Source organism: Anser brachyrhynchus, assembly GCF_964034855.1.
Source record: "Anser brachyrhynchus genome assembly, chromosome: 1".
NCBI classification, from domain to species: domain Eukaryota; kingdom Metazoa; phylum Chordata; class Aves; order Anseriformes; family Anatidae; genus Anser; species Anser brachyrhynchus.
The window spans coordinates 194236235-194255612 of NC_137694.1; positions in this window are offsets into that span (position 1 = coordinate 194236235).

The window sequence follows — 19378 nt, forward strand, 5'->3', positions numbered from 1 at the left end:
CGTCTGGCAATTTCGCATAATCAGGGTAGACGTACCTAGCACTGTATCTTCTACCTAACAAATGTTACTTTGGCTGGAATCTGAGCTGGAAACTTACACAGGTTTGCACATACATCTGAGTCCCAACAGCTTCTTACTGGCACCTCGCCGTGCCTCCGTGTAGGTTTTCGTGGCACTCTATACTCATGTCTCTGCTGCTAAACACGGAGTCAGGGCCTGATCCTGGGCTTGGAGGACAGGGGAGGACAGGGGACATGGAGCACCCTGCACCCAGCCAGTGGCCTGCCTACAGCAGGTCTGCCTTGGGGAGAGCTGGAGGATGCAGCCAGGGACTGAATTACCAGCTAAGCAGTGCAGTCGGTGCCCAGGGCTCAAGCTGAGCTCGTGGAGCCTCTTCATCAATTCGGCTTTAGCAGGACCAGTCTGAAGTCATGGATGGGCTGTGAAAGGTTGGATCCCCCCAGTACACCCACATAAGACTGGAGGCCCCGTGTGGAAGCAGATCTCCCCACTCTCCCCCTCGAGTTCCCAGTGCTCTGCATCCCTTGCAGAGGCAGCGAGCCCCAGCAATGCCACGGCAGCTAGCACGAGCAGCAGGGAGCTGTGAGGGGTAAGCAGCACCTCTCCGGAGAGAGAGACACAACTGCTGCTGTTATGATAGTGCTCTGGGAATTAGTTACTGCTGACTTATTTATCTGCCTAATTAATTTCTCGTCTTTAATAAAACTGTTGCTTATTAGCCATTTAATTCATGTTTGTGAGTGGGAAGAGTAGCTCCTTCAGTGCAATAAAGCTTAGCATCACTTTCTCCAGTTCCTGGCTGTGGGGTTTTGAGAGTGTGGATTTTTTTTTTTTTTTAATAATCCGCTTACATTTGAAGCTGCCCTTTCTCTCTGCTGCTTGAAAGGAGAGAGGAGCCAGGATTTCTTAGTGAGTCATTATCCTTTCACCATCCATCCCAACCCACTGAACAAAATCCACTTATGGCCAAGATCTGTGGGGTCACACACCCCAGAGCTGAGAAACCACCTGGTCCTGTCTTACAGAATCACAGAATCAGAATGGCTGAGGTTGGCAGGGCTCTCTGGAGGTCACCTGGTGCCACCCCTGCCCAAGCAGGGACGCCCAGAGCAGGCTGCCCAGGACCACGTCCAGGCGGCTTTTGGAGATCCCAAAGGAGGAGACCCAGTTGGTCCCTGCCTTGGGGGGAACTGACTCTTTTAGCTTTGGCTTATCAAGGGGATACAAACTGGTGTCTCACTTTGAGTCAGTGCAAGGAGGGAGTCTGGCCCATCAGCTCTTCAGCAAAGCCTTCAGTTAGATGTTGCCCATGTCTGGCAATCCAGAGCCATGAGAAATTTGGAAGTGTGAAAGTGCCCCAGGTCTAATGTTGTAATACATTGGGGAGGATCTTGTGACCACGGAACAAACATACTGGATTACTACATATGCACTATAGTCCTATGTCCTGAGCAGCTCAGAAGCAGGTTCCTTTTAAGGCTTCCTGCCCTCCTCAAGTCTTCCAGAATACCTGTATATGCAGTTACTTCATGCTTAAGTTTTTGTTTTGTTTTATTTTCTTTTCAAAACAATAAACAAAACAAACAAAAACTCAGGCTAAGGAAAAGCTCAACTTTTCTATGGTTGGTCACCTATGACAGGTGATTTCGACAAAATCTCCCAGGTTCCCTCTAGCTTTCTTCCAAGATCATTCATTTAGAATACGGAAGACAAAAAGAAAACCTGGCCTGCCCTCCAAGAAATTTTACCTCTCTGCTCTGCACTGCCTTGATAAGGATTGCAAAGGGGCTCAACAACCAGCTGAGGATCTGCCCCTATTGCAGCAGGTCTCTGCCCATGGTTCTGCCATTCACAGCATACCTCCATGGTGATTTACTCCAGTGCTGTTCAGCTGTCTGTACCTTGATTTTTTTCTAACTCTACAGATGCTTTGCAGCCCTGCATGCTGCCTTGCTAAGGATAAATTGTGTTTTCAGGTCATTTTTGTTTTAAGCACCGAAAGGTCTTTGTGCACAGGAACACATAAATTAAACATTATTAATGTTATTACTATGATTGCATGTTCCAGTTCCCAGGCTTATTTTAATGATGTACATTATGAAAAAGCCATGTTGGCATAACAATGAAAAATATGCTGCTCTCCATGACATTTCATTTTATGGATCGACAGGAGAAGTCTATGATGATGACTAATTTCATGATAAGATCATGTCACTTACTGCCTGCCATAAATGAAATGTCATATGCAGTCACCTATTCTTCATTCTTGAATTCATTCTAATTACTGTCCTTAAACAAATGACTGTGGCTGAGATTCCCTGCAAGACAACAGGACTGTCTTTGCCTTTATCCTCTAATACGTGCCAAATCCACACAGCACAGGCTAAGACTTGACCTTAAATTAATATAAATTCTGGTTTGGCTGTCAGTTACACCCATTCTTGTAATGTATGAAACCATATGTATCTGTGGGCTTTGTGCACTCAGCTTGATCCCTCCTTTCGGGTTCATTTCATAATGCCTCTTAGTTGTAGAACTCTCAATTTAATCTAGACATTTCCTTCCAGTTGATTTACTAAGGTTTCTATTCTACACACAGATGATTGAATAAAGTAACATAAATCTCCCAATGATTAGAAAATGTGATCATTTATTACATGGACAATCAGTTTATTTAAAAACATAATTAGTTTGTACCTCAGGAAACCTCTCCCCAGTTGTGATAAACTATAAATAATTACTGGCTCTCCTTCAGTGAAATTAAAAGCCACACAATGCTGCTACTAGGAATGTGTGATTTGCTGGAGAAAACAGGTTCTGTTTTCCCTCTATTTTCACTAGATTGATTTTTCTTTCTTCTCGTACCTTAAGAGGCGGGGGAAATAGAACAGGTAGATTTTAGGGGACACATATTGACAAAGATAGCATAATATAGCCAGAATTATCAGTGACTGTGGGAATTTAGTTCGCAGTCCTCCTCCTAATCAAGTGAAAGGCAAAATCTTCAGTGATGATAGGAGGTGTTAATGGCTCTTCTAGAAGCAAACTGGCTGGGTTTTCTGATTCTTAAAGCTGTATCCTAAAAGCTTCCCTGGCCGAGAGCCACAAGACATCTCACACACATTGAAGAGCTGGCGCATGAGGAACAGATCACGGACGGGAGCTGACAATGTCTCCCTTAGAAGAAGAGATTTTTGGGTGTTGATGGATGTGCACCCTTAGGTCGCAGAGGAACTCAGTGACATTGGACTGAGGACACTCTAATGGCTCACACCTCCCAGCACACTCCCAAAGCTAGGGATCTGCATGGGAGTGTATTCTCACAGGCAAACACAGCTCTGCTATCAGCCAGGTGATGCTGCCGTGGCATGTAAGTTGCATTTGAATGACAGGACATCCAAATACCGCTCAAGAACACAGGCTGGCAGCTCTGTTGTTTTGGCTGCTGTTTCAACTGAATGCTGTTACTCCTTTTCTCACAGCTCTTTCTCACAGCATTGCTAATATAGGCATATGGGTGAATTTGTGTAGTGTAATCTCAGGGATAAATTCACTATCAATTGGGTGAAACCTAGTTGTCTGCATGCTCAAATTGTCTTTATTGGGCCCACTCTACCCGGATGCTGGTTCTGTCATCTGCCTTATCTTCATCCCTTCCTACTTGAGAATGTGTGGCTCTGGAAGGTTGTTCTGAGCCCTGTCACCAACGTGCCATCTCCTTAGCCTTCTAATGTAGTTCACTTATTTGTAAGATGGGAGTAACGTTTACTGACTTGACAAGGTCTTCTGGAGCATTCACACTTTCACATCTCTAAAGCTTTCCAAGACCATTCCCAAGCTGTAATGTCAGGCATCATTATTCACACAAATTGTTTTGTGTCAGATCTCTACTTCTGAAGAAGTCTTGCTGCAGTGCCAACGACAATGTAATTCACTTTCCAGTCACATAGTAAACACACTGGTTCTGAATTAACCAGCTGATTTATCTATGTGCAAACAGTAAGGCTTTCTTGATGGTCACCCACTTGTTGGAAGTTACTGGCAGAGCTAGACTATATGTTGCAGATGAACAGCACAGGTAGTAGATTTATAGTGATGAAGATATTATTTGTTTGTATTTGTTTCCGGCACCTCCGTTTTCTTAAACACTCTGGATTCTGCTACCAGCTGAGCAATTTCCTTATCAAGAATGATCAGTCATTCACTGTGCAATCTGCTCTCACCCTTAGCATTTATTCTATTCTTAATTACCATGCTGTCAGGTTCGTCCTTGTAGGATAAATTGCACTGCCCCACAGTACACTGATAAAGCACTGAAATATTAAACTCCTGATAAACAAAAGTCATGTGTACAACAAGCAGAAAGTGAAGGGGAGGAGAGGAGATGGAAGAGTCCAGACTGGCAAGCTCTCAAGCCATTCAGTCATGTCCAGGAGCTGACGGTCGGTATTTGCACAGCAAGGAGTGATGGGGGGGAGGGAAAAAGAGCAAGATGAGGCATAGCACAGCAAGACTTGTTCAGTCTATGTGAAGTATTTAAGACCTGATCCCATGCCCATTAGAATCAACTAAAAGGCTTCCATGGAAAGCCATGCATTTGAATTAATCTCTTGGTTTCAGAGGAAATCAGCTTTTTATCAGTTCTTACAGCTGGTCTGATCCAGGAACAAGAAGGTCAAGTGACTTTCCTGAGATGACGCGGTGATGGAGTGCCTCATTTCTGTTTAAACCTAGAACTATTCTGGTTGTCATAATTGTCTACCTACCTAGGCATTTATAAAACATCCATCATCGTGGTATCTCAGCACTTAGTCACTTAAGCAGGCGACCCTCTGGAAATCTATTCTCCACCACAGCCTCGTACTTGCTGACTGGGGAGGGAGCTATTCTTTTTCAACCTTCTCCTGTCTCCAGGGAACTGAAAGCAAACTCTTTTTTTCTATTGCTATGGAGAAGAGAATCACACTATCCAGGCTTGTTAAGTACTAGCTGTGTAAGACAAACATCACTAATAAAAATCTGTCCTATAATTTAAAAGTCAATTTCTTTTCCAAATAGAAATACTAATTTGCAGCAGAGCACCACCCTCTTTTTGCTAATAGATTTGATATCTCTTATTTGTAATTTGTCCCTGTCTGGAGTCAGTAAAATAAAAGAACTCACAGTTATTTTGGCCAAATATGTTATTTGCAGCCACCTCAAATAACATTTTATATCTCTCCTACTCCCAGCTGTTACGTCTCAAACCTGTATCATCAGCTTTGGCAAGGAAAGGAAATCCTGTCTAGTGACGGGCAATATCCAGCTTTATAACCTTTGCTCATTCTGCGGGAGGGCAGTGCGTATCTGAAAAAAAATATTATTAAAAATCAGCATGTAAAAAGGGTTATGGGAAACATAACAAATAAACTAGAGAAGACTCTGTGTGAAACTCAAATAGCTCAGTGCAGAACCAGCCTGAGAAGAAAATTGCACGGTGGAGGTGGGATTCAGGAGGAATTTTTCTACTAAAATATGACAACCCACCTACAATCATTCACCACCTTATTATTAAAAAAGATAATAGAGATAACACACAGAAGACACTTTCCATAGTCATTTGATTGCAGTCATATCAGGAACCAAAAATAGATTTCTGCCCTTTAGGTCTGTTGTATATTTTAGTAAACTATATGCTCTGAATGTGACTAAATGGATTGTTTTTTAATTAATTCCGAATTTTTCTGTATTTTTTTTTTAAACTCTTTTCTTCTGGTTGCTTATCTTAGCTTTGCCCTGGATATACCTAAGGGATCTAATTTATGTAAACTACCCAATTATCCTTCAACTGCTGTCTGTCTCAGTTGCAATTTATAAATGAATCTGAATCCAGAAGAAGGTATGTAATTACATGAATAATCAGAAAAAGAAAATGAAGAAAAAAACACTATGTTTCTTTATTATCTAGAAAGTTAATATTGCTTTAAGCAAATCTTTCCAAAACCAGAAATTTATCCTTGGCTTTCCAGCCTCAGTTACACATTGATTTCAAAGACACCTATCATAGATTGAAGGGCACCAGCATCCATTTCAAACTTATGCCCAGTAACGCTCACGAATAGAGTCTTTCTGGCAACTACTGGGGCTTCACACCATACAACTTCAAAATGGAGAGAAGAAAAAAGGCAAGCATCGAAACCGGAATGACAGGGCAAAGGGACATTGAAGAACAAGGAAATTCATAGCTCCTGAAAGGCTTAAAATATTAGATCGAGCTGTCTTAGAGCGTTTAGATGACCCGGTTACTGCTGTTGAGAGACAAAATACACTCTTTGCACACCTCCAAGAGAAGACACTGTGACTGGTGACTCACATTATGGCACTGCCTGACCTTCCTAATCCTCTCATGTCCTCAATGTTCAGTGCAAAGGACACTTGAGTACTCAGTCAATCAGAAGGCTGTGGCCAGGCAGCTGCTGTGTAAAACCACAGTGATCTTGTAGGGTTGAACCTGAAGTCTGTGTTTTGTACTCTGTATCCTACAATGTCTCAGACAAGAAGTTTTAGAGAAAGACATTAACATATCACAGTAGTTTGGTAGTCTGGACAAAGAGCACTGAAGCATGTGGTTTAATGTTCCCTCCAGAATCTGATTAATTAATTCTGGTAATTCTGACACCCCCAGAAACACCCTGATTAGTTCGTGGACTCAACAACTTCCTTTGACAAGAAATTCCATAGCTGAATTACTGGTTCTGTGAATAAGTACTTCTTTTAAGAGGTCTCGAGGCTCGCACCTTTCAATTTTATTGAAAGTCCAATTTTTCTGTGCTCTGAGACACAAGAGGAAAAGTTTCCAACCTCTTCACTGTATGACATTAATGATCCTATTATACATTTTTTTTTCTTTTAGACCTTTCCTTCACCTCCTTTATAAGGGCTTTAATAATGTCCTTATAAATAGTTCATAATACATATTTTCAGACTATAAATTGTTCACCTCTACTCAGAGGTTCTCCCCTTTATAAGTTTTCAAGGTTTGGTAGTACCAAGGAAAATGTTTAGTTTGCACTTGTTCTTGGGTGTTATTAATGTTGCATCCTCCCAACTCTACATACAGCCCAACACTTTTCTGCTCAATTTCTCTCTTAAATATCCATACAGGACCGGCACTCCTCTCTTGTGGTCCCACACAGATTTCTGGGGCGGGCAGCTAAAAGAGCTGTAGCTCCCTCCTTGATCTATGTTCTCAGTTCATCAGACCTGACTCTGGTGTGTGATGCCCAGCCTACGTGCCACACCTCAGAGAAAGTTGGCTACAGTGTGAGCCAAATCCTGTCACCTGCAGCCAACAAACGGGGGTCATAAAAGACTACGCTGCAAACCTGTTGTAGGAACATAGGAAGACCCCAGCTAAATAAAACAAAGCCATCCAGCAGCTTTGGTCCTGTACAACAGGGAGCGCTTTCATTACAGATTGGTAGCTGAGAAGAGCTGACACAGAAGCACTGCTAAACATTGCATAGGTTGTTTTGGTGACCTTCAGTCATGTTGTAAGTAAGTGGATGACTGCAACTTCTAATAGATAAAATATCACGGTTGGTACTTTCCCAGAATATTTTTATCTATCTTGTCAAAAATGAGGGGACAAAAATCCATGAAACTAGGCAGGTTCACAGTTTTCCAAATACATGTATTATTTTTATGTAGCAAAGTTTTGGTAGCAGGAGGAGGCTGCAGGGGTGACCTCTGTGAGGAAAGCCCAGGAGCTGCCCCAAGTCAGAGCAGATCCAGCTCCAGATGGCTCCAAAAGGGACCCGCCGCTGGCCAAAGCCAAGCCATGAGCGATGCTGGGTGGGCCTCTGGGAGAGCAGTTTGAAGGAAGGGGAAATCTGCTGTGCTACAGCAGCTGGGAGAGAGGGGTGAGAGCTGAGAGAGAAGCAGCCCTGCAGCCCCCAAGGTGAGTGCAGCAGGAGGGCAGGAGGTGCTCCAGGCACGCAGCACAAGTTCCCCTGCGGCCCGTGGAGAGGCCCCTGGTGGAGCAGGCTGTCCCCCTGCAGCCCACGGGTCCCACACGGAGCAGATCTCCACGCTGCAGCCCGTGGAGGAGCCCCCGGTGGAGCAGGTGGATGTGGCCTGGAGGAGGCTGCGGCCCATGGAGAGCCCCCGCAGGAGCAGGCCCCGGGCCGGAGCTGCAGCCCGTGGAGAGGAGCCCACGCAGGAGCAGGGGGTCTGGGGGGAGCTGCCGCCTGTTGGGGACCCGTGCTGGAGCAGTTTGCTGCTGGGGGATGGACCCCGTGGTACGGAGCCGTGTGGGAGCAGTTCTGGAAGACAGGAGCAGGGGCAGAGAGTGACCGTGAAGGAGCGTCGGAGACGAAGTGTGAGGGACTGACCGCAGCCCCCATTCCCCTTTCCCCTTCACCGCTTGGGGAGGAAGTTGGGGGGTGGTGGTGTGGGGGGAGGTGTTTTGTTTTTAGTTCTCACTGCTTTATTCTGATATTAGTAGGCAATAAATTAAATTAATCTTCTTTATGCTGAGTCTGTTTTCCTTATGATGGCAACTGGTGAGTAATCTCCCTGTCCCCATCTCAACCCATGAGACTATTTTCATCATATTTTCTGCCCCTATTCTGTTGAGGAGGGAGAGTGCAAGAGTCCTTTTGTGGAACTTAGCTAGCCATCAGTGTGAAACCACCACAATATATGATGAAAATACAGGGTGGACAAAAATGAAGAGGAATGCATGGCAGATTAAACTGAGCTTTTCCTCATGACAATATCCAGGCGGTGAGGAGAGCTCAAGGACATATTTTTGCTGTTTTGAGCTTTGTGGGTTTTCTACAGTTTTTGATTTTAAGTTCATCAATACAAAAAATGTTTTTATTTCTGTTTGCTTTATAATTATTAGGAAATGTATTGCAATAACCTCTGACAATACCAAGGAGAGTTTCATGACTCTCTAGTTGCAGCACTGCCTATGCACCTTTTTCTTTCCCCAAGGATACCTCTATACTGAATAGGAAGGGCACTGCTGAGGGCCATGTTCAAGACTAGCTTCTCAGCAGACCAGTCAAGGTGTGGCCTCAGCAGAGACCAGGAAACCCTCCAGAACCAGTGGGACACCCCATGTCCCTGCACACCCAGTGGGTTAGTGCAGGGCCAGACTTGGCTGACCAAAGTGCTGTCCTGCAACTGCAAGGAAGCTGTCTGTGGGGAAGAGGCAGGGTAGCAATGCTGTGACCACTTTCCTGGGGAGCCTGTCCCAGTGCCTGACCACCCTCTGGGTGCAGAACCTTTACCTAACCCCCAGCCTGACCCTCCCCTGTCCCAGCTCCATGCCGTTCCCTCGGGTCCTGTCGCTGTCCCCAGAGAGCAGAGCTCAGCGCCTGCCCCTCCGCTCCCCTCGTGAGGGAGCTGCAGGCCGCCATGAGGCCTCCCCTCAGCCTGCTCTGCTCTGAACAAACCAAGGGACCTCAGCCGCTCCTCATATGTCTTACCCTCTAGACCCTTCACCATCTTTGTAGCCCTCCGTTGGACACTTCTTAGCAGTTTTAGGTCCTTCTCTTACTGTGGTGCCCAAAACTGCACACAGTGCTCGAGGTGAGGCCACACCATCTAGCAGCAGAGCAGGACAACCACTTCCTTCAACAAGCTAGTAATGCTGTGCCTGAAATTGCAATTAATTCTTCAGGCAGCAGCAGTACGGCTCTGTTTGGATTTTGAAAGACTGTCCTGGCTCTTACTCTCATGCTGTATGCTGTAGCTTTATCTTTTTTTGCTGCGTATTTCCTGAAGATCCATGAATATACATATATATAAATGGATATACTTGTAAATCATAATATGACTGTTCAATGCTATGCCATACTGTACAGATGCACAATTGGAAGATATGACACCCAACATAGTGTTTATGTGTTCTACTCTTGTTTTCCTGCTCATACAGGTTTATTTTTTCTCTCTCAAGTTCAAAGTATGCTACTGAAATAGTCCAGAAAATGAGACGTGTCTCAGAATATGTGCTTTGTTCAGCTTTGTGATTATCTGATTTCTGTCTGCCACAGTTCATGCTAGTTAAGCCAAAAAAAGACCTACTGTACCTTGACAGCAGGACCATCTGGAGTTCATTCTTGTAATTATTTTCAAACATACACAGTCCTCCTCTGGCAAATAGGTATTTTAAGGCATCACAGGGCATGTGTATTAGCTTATTGTGAATCAAAAGGTGAGTCTCCTATCATTCTGAAAATTACGTTTTGGTCATTGTAAATTATCAATCCTAATATAGAAAAAGTGTGAATGAGTGCATGTATGTGTGTGTGGTATAGATATATAATTACACGGCTGCCCGCCTGCAAGCTGGGGATTACAGATGACAGTCAGGGAAGATTGATTTTTCATCCTAATAGCTTAGAGACTGTCTTTTTAATTGCAACTGTTTTGCCAATTCTTTGCAGGAATTGCATCTGGTAAAGGGAATTAAAGGCATTCAGACTGTGAAAGGAATTGCAGTGCAAATGCATTAGCATCAAGACTTATTTGCATCTAGATACATATTCTGATTGCATATTTTATACGTGAGCAGAGAACACAGTACTCTGTTTTTTACAGGGATGCACTGCAAACTTATATTGCCCAAGCAGAATTTGGAAATTGACGTACCAGATGTAATCATACGCCTTTCTGGCTGACACTCACAAAATGTATGCTTGCTAGGTCTGATTTCCAAAAGTAACTGAGTGACTTAGAAGTCTATGATAAAAAGGGCATTAAAACAGATTTGCAAAGGAATGGAGATAGCTAGTTAGATTTACAAAAGCCTGAAGATGATTTAGGAACCTAATTCACTGTTGCTTTTCAATGCCTTACCAGTTTGACCATTTTGTTGATCTCCAGTAGGTGACTATCTGCATATTTAGGTGCTCCAATATCTTTGAAAATCTGGCCCTACACATAGAAAACATCACTAAGACTTCACTACATTAGAATAAAAAAAAAAAGAGTTACTTCCTCCTCATGAGCTTTTGATAATTACCCATCCTCTGTCATTCTTATTTGCTAGTTAATGAAGGACTACCCCTAGGGACTGGACAGATGAGATTAATTTTACTTGGTGTTAGATGTTTCTCCTCTAGGTTTCATCAGCTGTGTTTTTCCCCACCCCAATGGAAAGTAAAAAGCACTAGCAGGGCAAGATTTATTTGACCTTTATTAGATATCTAATTAAATATGAGGTGACTCATGCTTAGAAGAGCTTCTTTCTCTGCAGTTCTCTCTCAAGAAAACCAAGAGAAGCAGCTCAGATATAGGTATCTCTATTAAAGATACAACACAGGGAGGAGCACAACAAGCACATTCAGGGAAATTATCACTATTCCTGTCCACTTGGCAATAGTGAAATATTATGTCCAGTTCAAGAGGGATGGGGAGAAACTGGAGAGGGCCCAGAAAGGGGCTACCAAGCTGGTCAAGGACTTAGAGGGGACAAACACCCCACTCCCAAGGGGAGGCTGTGAGAGATGGCCCTATTGAGTCTGGGGATAAAAATGCTAAAGGGTGATACCATTAGCAGCCAAAAACTACTGAAAATGAAATTGTAAAGATGACAGCACTAAACCCTGTAGCGGTTGATGAGGTAACAAGGAACAACAGCCACAAACCACAGTGCTGGAGATTCAGACTGGACCTGGAGCATCAGGAACGTGGAGTCCAAAAGGGTAGTAAAATCTCCCATCTTCAAGTTGTTCAAGATTTGGTTAGACAGAACCCTGGTTGACCTGACCTGATGATGAGTTAGTCCCTCTTTGGGTGGGAGGTTAACCTCCAGACTTCCAGAAGTACCTTGCCACCAATATTTCTACAGTAGAAATCCTTTGTATAAGACTAAGGGAACAAAATCCTTCCCTATGTCAGCCTGAGAAACAGTCTGAATTTGGCGGTGTTTACAGCTTTTCCTAAATGCTTATACTAATTTTATCCCCAGGTCTTAATTCACTCTTGACAATTCACACTTGATCATTTTGATTTTTTAATCTTCTTGTACCTAGAGGAATATTATTCTTTCAACCCACCAGTGATTTGCGACTGATGTGAAGAAACTGAACAGCGATTCCCACAAGAAACTGATATTAGGTTTTGTCTCTTGCAGTGACCAACAATGCAGGGGTGACTCTTACTTTACAGACAGATGGGCCCACCCCCACCAGAACTTTATAAATCTCAGTAGCATCTTTCTTTATCCTTCTATTTTAACAGCAAAATGCAGAGGTAGCATAATGCAATAGGAACCCATTTTGCGCTCAGCTGGAGCTGCCATATGGAAGCTTGTTAAAACATGTAACAACTTTCCATAGAATTTTTGTTAACTAACACTGAGAAGTGGGAAGTAGTTCTTATCTATTCACACGCTTGTACAGTAGCCCTCTGTTGGGATTTTGCTGGCTGTCCCCAAGCTTGCAAGGATGGGCATGTGTCAGCTTGGACTGAGTGTGAGAAATAATGTGTAGGAGAAAGCTTACAAGGTCATTTACAAGGTAATTAAAATTTTTCTGCTTTCCAAAGTATAATAGCTGAATAATTTCATTTAGTTAGCATTAACTTGATAATGAATAACCTGTACTGTTCTTTTTTGTATTATATTGTTCTCTTAAACCTCCCTTGTGTTCTCTTAAACCTTTCCACACATAGAAGCCTATACAAAAAAAAATTGTGTTGAGATTCCCACTAGTCAAAATGCATTAGAGCTGCCACTAGAGAAATGTGAAAACCAGATTCCTTTTTCAACTGATCAAGATCCAGAAATAAAATGACTTCAAACACTGCAGATATATTTGCAAGGATTGAGATTGTAAGCTTTGTTATAGATGCTTAGATAAATACAAAACTCTGAAACCTTTCTCTGAAACCTTTCTCTCTCTCTATTTTCAGGAGCTATGCAAAGTCAAACTTCTTTTAAGTCAGTAATTGAAATGAGGTACGTGTACAGGAGCTGGATAGAAATGTCACACTGAAAAGAAGACAAACAGCTAAAATGGAAGCTTCCACAGATCCTAAATATTTCATTTCTACTCATGAGGATAGCTTTAGTGCTCATCATTTAAAGTTATTCTATCTCTCAGGTCATGGTAATTTTGGAAGTGCAGGAGCTCATGAGCTTTCTGCCCCTATTTTAAAAGAAAGTGTCTTTGTGAAAGAGAAGGATCAAGCTAAAACAAGCCCTGTAGCAGCAAAGGCTGGGTAGAGAGCAGTGGGTGGGGTGAAATCACATGAGAGAGGAAAGACTAAGCACCAAAGTTAAACAGATAAAATGTAAAACAGCATGTCCCCAAACACAGGAATCTCTCCTCTTTTACCAAGCAGGCACACAAGGCTGTGGTTTCAGTGAAGTGAGCTTGAAACAGTGGGCTCAAGAGACCCTCAGCCTCTGCTCCAGAAAAAAAAAAAAACAGCTGTCTGTGGAGTTCTGACCATTCATGTGGCAGGTATTTGCTAGAAAAACCCCAAAATCCCTGGAGTCAGCGACCCATGTCCTTGTGGAGGATGGGACTCCAGTTCCACAGCCACTCCTGTCCTCACAGAGTAGCACCCTGGGCCCAAAACATACCACTGTCCAAGCGCAACTCTCAGTGACTCACTAGGTACAGAGCTGTCCATTAACTGGGGCTCAGCAGGCACAGCCAGCCTGGTACAGCCAGGGTCTCCACTCTGAGTGCTTATCTTTACCTTGAACTTCATCTGTGTTCATCTGTTTCAAAGCAATTTCATAATGCTTTCAGTGAGCCTCTGCTAGTCACAGTTCTGTGGGACCTGGTGGCTACCTTGCATGTTAGAGGAAAATCAGAGAATGACAGAATGGTTGAGGTTGGAAGGGACCTCTGGACATCATCTGGGCCAAACCCCCAGCTCAAGGAGGGCCACTTAGAGCTCCTCACCCAGGACCGTGTCCTCCAGGGGCAACCCCTCAGGGCAGCTTGTGCCACTGCTTCCTCACCTGCCCAGCACAGAAATGCTTCCTGATGTTCAGAGGGAGCCTCCTGTGTTTCAGTTTGTGCTCATTGCTCTTGTCCTGGCACTCAGCACCACTGAAAAGAGCCTGGCCCTGTCCTCTTTGCACCCTCCCGTCAGGTATTTATACATATCGATAAGTTCCCTGAGTCTTCTCCAGGCTGAACTGTTCCATTTATCTTACTTGTAGGGTTCGAGACTCACAGTTACATTTGACAGGAATGGCGAAGCCTCCCACTGGTAAGAGTAATGCCACTGTTTTACAGTTCTTCCTCTCCTTCATTTCATTTTCCACATTATACTAATTCACTTTTACTAAACAAACAGGATGGTCAGAAATTGTTTCATTGGGAACTTCTGCAGCTCTGTTCCAGTGAATACTGCTTTGTGCAACAGTCATGCAGCCACACACTGGAGCAGAAGGTGAGCAGCCTTCCCTTTCACATGTCCCATGTGTCCTCATACCCTTACTTCAGTCATGCTTTTGAGAAATATGGGAAATATGAAACTTACGGTTTTATATACTTTGTGGGCATACATGAAAGGCTGCAGTGTCTCACAGAATGGCAAAAAATAAGAAGCCTTGGATATGGTGCACAAGCCACTGCAGAATGACATAGTTTGAGGGATGAATTCTTAACACAAGTATCTGGAGACTCCAACTGCAAGTGGAAACAGAAACAAGTTTCCAAAAGGCCATTTGCAGCCTGTTTCAACTAGAACATGGAGAGTGAAGTAAATCTCTCTAACCCTGCCATTCTATTCCTCTGGTGAAAAGATTTACTGAGTCTCAAGGCAGTTAATTTGTCATCCAAAGTCCCTGTCTACTTTAATTCATATGGGCTGAATTGTGATCAGCAGAGAGACAGTTTTGGAACACCATGTTTACAAGGAAAAGCATTGTTTACCAAGTTACTAAGATTGTGATGCTGTCTGCCATTTCTGTTTATGTAGAAAAGCAGAGCCATGCAACTTCAGTGCTGGAAATGCTTTGTGGGTTTTGTTGCTGTATCATGACAGCACACCATCTTCAGTGAGATAAAAATCCCAGTACTACCGGGAAAACACCTTCCAAGAGACAGCACTCCCAACCTGGTATCCAGGTAAATATCCAGGTATACATGGCGAAATAAAATACTGCAATTTTTAGATCTGGTACCAGAAGCAGTCTTGCTTCTCTCGTGTTGGAGCAAGTGAGCCCTGGTGAGAACAGACTCATATTCTCTGGAGCAAAAGGCCACAGTCCCCAGCCATGCTCTGTCCTGCAGAGACAGTGTCAGTGACTGTCCCATAGGTGAATCTCTGCTCTATTGAAATCATTGGCAGGTTGGGTTTTGGGGAAGTTTTTAATTGATATCAGTGCATCCAGAATTTCACCGTCTAATTTGCAAAAACTCTGGTTACCAAGGTAGGATTCAGCCCTGCCGTAAATGGAGACAAGTCATACAGACAAAATAGAAATCAGCAAGTTTGATTTCATCTGCACCTGTTCTGATTTCTGCTTTTGAATTTTCCCAGTTCCAAAAAAACATAACAACTAGAGGGTTTGTGAATTTTATCTTCAATGAGGCAGATGCTAGTACGTAGAATGAATTAATCCAAACAGAAATTATATCGTTACTTCTAAAAACACTATATGCAAGTGTGTGTATGTGAGAGAAAGTATGAGCATGTACTTCCACCAACTAGAGACTTATATTTAGCAGCCTGGCAGCCAGAAAAAAAATCAATTTGTATGCAATGACCACCTCATATCTCCTAAATTCATGAAAGTTCTGGGACTGAGAACTCATATTGATTTTTTTAATACTATTTTATTTTTTATTCCTAGGAATTGATTTCAGCAGTCATTTAATATTATATATCAGTAAAGTTGAGTAAAATCTACACAAGCAGTTCTTCTTTAACACAAATTAGCTCTAATATTTCTCCTTGATTAAGTATGACATATGTAGTTTTACTGTTTGCCATTATGCAAGGGAGAAATCTATTAGAGGTTTTATGAATTACAAGAAATGAGAAAATGCCATTAATTCCTGGACTCTTGGATGATTAATACATGAAGTTTCGCACAGAATCAAACGATGCTGAAAAGCTGCAAATTATATTACTCTGGACTTGGTGTTATGGTTGATAAATGTGCACTGCGACATGCTGTGTTACCTTGCAGTGCATATGGACAACATGAGGGTCAGTAATTAATATATCGGTATCAAAGACACCACCTGGCTTTTTACTCCCAAACAACAGATATTTATAGGGACACTAAAACCGAAGAAACAGCAGGTACTCTGAATGAACCAGAGGAGGAACTTGAGCAGATGTGACAGATATCCTTTCTGATGAGAAAAACTGCAGCCCATTGCTGGTATTTACTCTACCTCATCAAGACGATCCCTCTGAAGTTCCAAAGGGATTCAGACTTAAGTATTAGACTTTGAAGCCTAATGATTGCAGCTCTGATCTAAAACCAACATTGAGATTTATTTAATGCTTCTGAGGAAACCAAAGTAGACCAGGTGGTAAATGCTTGTGTGTTTCTGAAAATGTGGTGAATTTATGGTGTTTCAAGCTGCACTAATCAAAAGTGAGTAACACTGGTTTAAGTCCATAGGAGAATATGAACACCCAGTGAGATCCTGACTATATTTATATAAAATTAAACCAACCAACCAACCAACCAAAAAACAACACCAATGTCCACTTAGTCGGTGCGCCATTCCAGGTGCACAAAGGGTGGGATTAATCTGGTCATACATAAATATCTGCAGTGTAGAAATCTCCACCTGAGCTAGTCACATTTATCTCCTTTTGTAGTCTTTGAAGTAGCACCTCCGCATGGAGAAGTCTAAACATGAGATGCTCCAAAGAGTCCTATTTCTCTCTACTGACTGTAAAGTGTATATCAGGTAGCTAGTTCCGACAGAGATACCTGAAGTCTGGTGAGATAGATCCTACCTGTAAGGACTGCCAGTGCCTTATGCAGTGATCCATCACTGAAATTCTCTGAAGCTGTGAAAATCCATTACTGAACACCCAGAAGTCCTTCAGTCTAGTCCACAAATGGCACTAGCCACTACTGTTTAAGTAAATGAATCCACTCTCAGATATCTAGGGTGACCTGAACTGCTGCCTGTGCAGGTTGGTAACAGATACGTCAAAATGATATTACTCATTGAATTTTCTCCTGCTCTTTTAAGGTCTTATGTTTAGATATTGTCACAAAGGGAACATCACCCACTGCTTAGGCTTTATTTATCCATTCTGCCTTCTGGCTTCCTGCTGCCTTTGTGGACACATAACTCTTCCCAAGCTGGAGTAAACCATGAACATTTAATAGCTTCATTAAGGAGGGACCATATCTTTGGTAAGTGGTGGACCAGCTTTGAGGAAGCACAGCAGAAACCTGCTGCTCTCCCAGTTAGGACTGATACCTGTGTTTAACAGAGGTCTCATTAACCATCTGAAGAGTTTCCTAAGAAATGCAGTGATTCACTGTCATTCCTGAAGCCTTTCTTTATATACAGGCCAAAGTTACATTTTTTTTTTTCTTAAAAATGCGCCTAGATCAACAAGACATAAAGGATTTGATGCAGGAATTAGTAGGTGGCATTCAGTGTGTCATGCAGGAGGTCAGACCAGATAATAATAATGGCTCCATCTGACCTTAACAATCTCTGAAATCTATGAACAGTTCACGAGTAAGAATCAGGTTAAAATATACAGATGGCTGTGAGCAGAAGTTACTCTTTGACCTTCAGCTCTGTGTGAGCCATGCATCAGACTTATGGCAAAATTCATCGTAGTACAAGATTAAAAGATTTGGGTGGGACAGTGCACCATGTCTTGATTAAACCAGCAGAAAAGCCATAAATTGCCTTCTTCCCTCTAGAGCAGAAACTGTTGTTTCTTTTCTTTTTCTTTTTTTTCTTTTTTTTCCTCCCTCAGGTCTGCTAATAAATGTACTGCACCAAATGTAAAAACTATTTCCCTCTTTTTTAGTTCTTGTTTCAATACAGGTGAGAAACTGGGAGCACTGGAATCCAATACCATCTGCACAGAGGCAGCTTCGCTCAGCTACTGAGTGAAATGTCATCTCACATCAGCTCACGTATCTACCTCAGCTGAAAGAAAACGCCCTCACTGAGAAGCTGTTCATACATTTCCCCCATTATTGAAGTTTTATCTTTCCTGAGAAAGTTATTAGTGGTGTGAAATGTGTTGAATTCATAAGAGTCAGTCTTTGAAATGACACTGACATGTCAAACTGGTTTCCACATAACCCAATCCTCCTCCTCATGATTATTCCCATTAATCTCAATACAGTCCCTAATTGCCTCCTGATGAATCAGGAGATCATGGTGCCAGGTGCTGTACAAAATGCAGGATGTAAAGGTATCTTCAAAGTACTCAGAACCTGCAACGCAGGTCAACAAGGAATGCAAAAAATTTAGTGGGAAATAGGAAGAAGAATTGAGCTTGGCTGTGGCCAGGTGATTTGGAGCACATCAGCATCCAGTGTGAAGTTATTGTGGGCCTAATGGGAAAGAAGAGATTATGAAGATATCAGAGAAGGATGGTGGAGGTATGCTACTTTATTACACCATGATTGCCCCCCAGACACAATGAGCATCAGGGACAAATGTATGAAAATACATACTTGAAATGTATCCAGGTGAGTAAAGGAGTCTTGCAGCAGGGGAGGGTCTAGTGGAAACTGAGATGGGATGCAGAACTGACCTTCAACACAAGGGTGAAAGTAATCATAGAAACAGTTAGACAAGAAGGTAAGTAGGTTGGGTCTGCTGCATACTGAAAACAAGTCTGTTGAAGATGTAAAAAGGATAATGTTACGATCAATGATAGGAAAATGGTCTTTTTCATTATTATTATTATTATTATTATTATTATTATTATTAACTCCTTGCTGAGTGTATGCTGGCAGGGCAAGACACTATTCAGTAGAGCACAGAAAAAAAAAAGAAGAATGACAGTGGACAAAGATGGGAATTACCCAAAGGAGAGTCTAGGTTACCCAGAACCTTCACATGACTGAACAAAATGTTGCTGAGACCAAACATTAATTATTTTCTATTGATCTGTTCCTAAATCCTGGCACTTCTGTTCCTTCTATTTATAGTTGTGCTGGGAGCACAAAACAGTCATACACTTCTTGAGTATCTTCAGCCCTCTGTGTCACAGGCACAGGCTGAACCCACCCCCCCCCACATTACTCCATCCCACAGTTTTACAAGAGGGTGAGAGTTCTGCCTGGAACAACCTTGCTCTGGAGTCCTCTCCTGCTGTGAAGTGTCTTGTCCCTTCCCAGAGACATGAATCACAGCAAACAGTACATTTGTGAGCAAAAATGTGC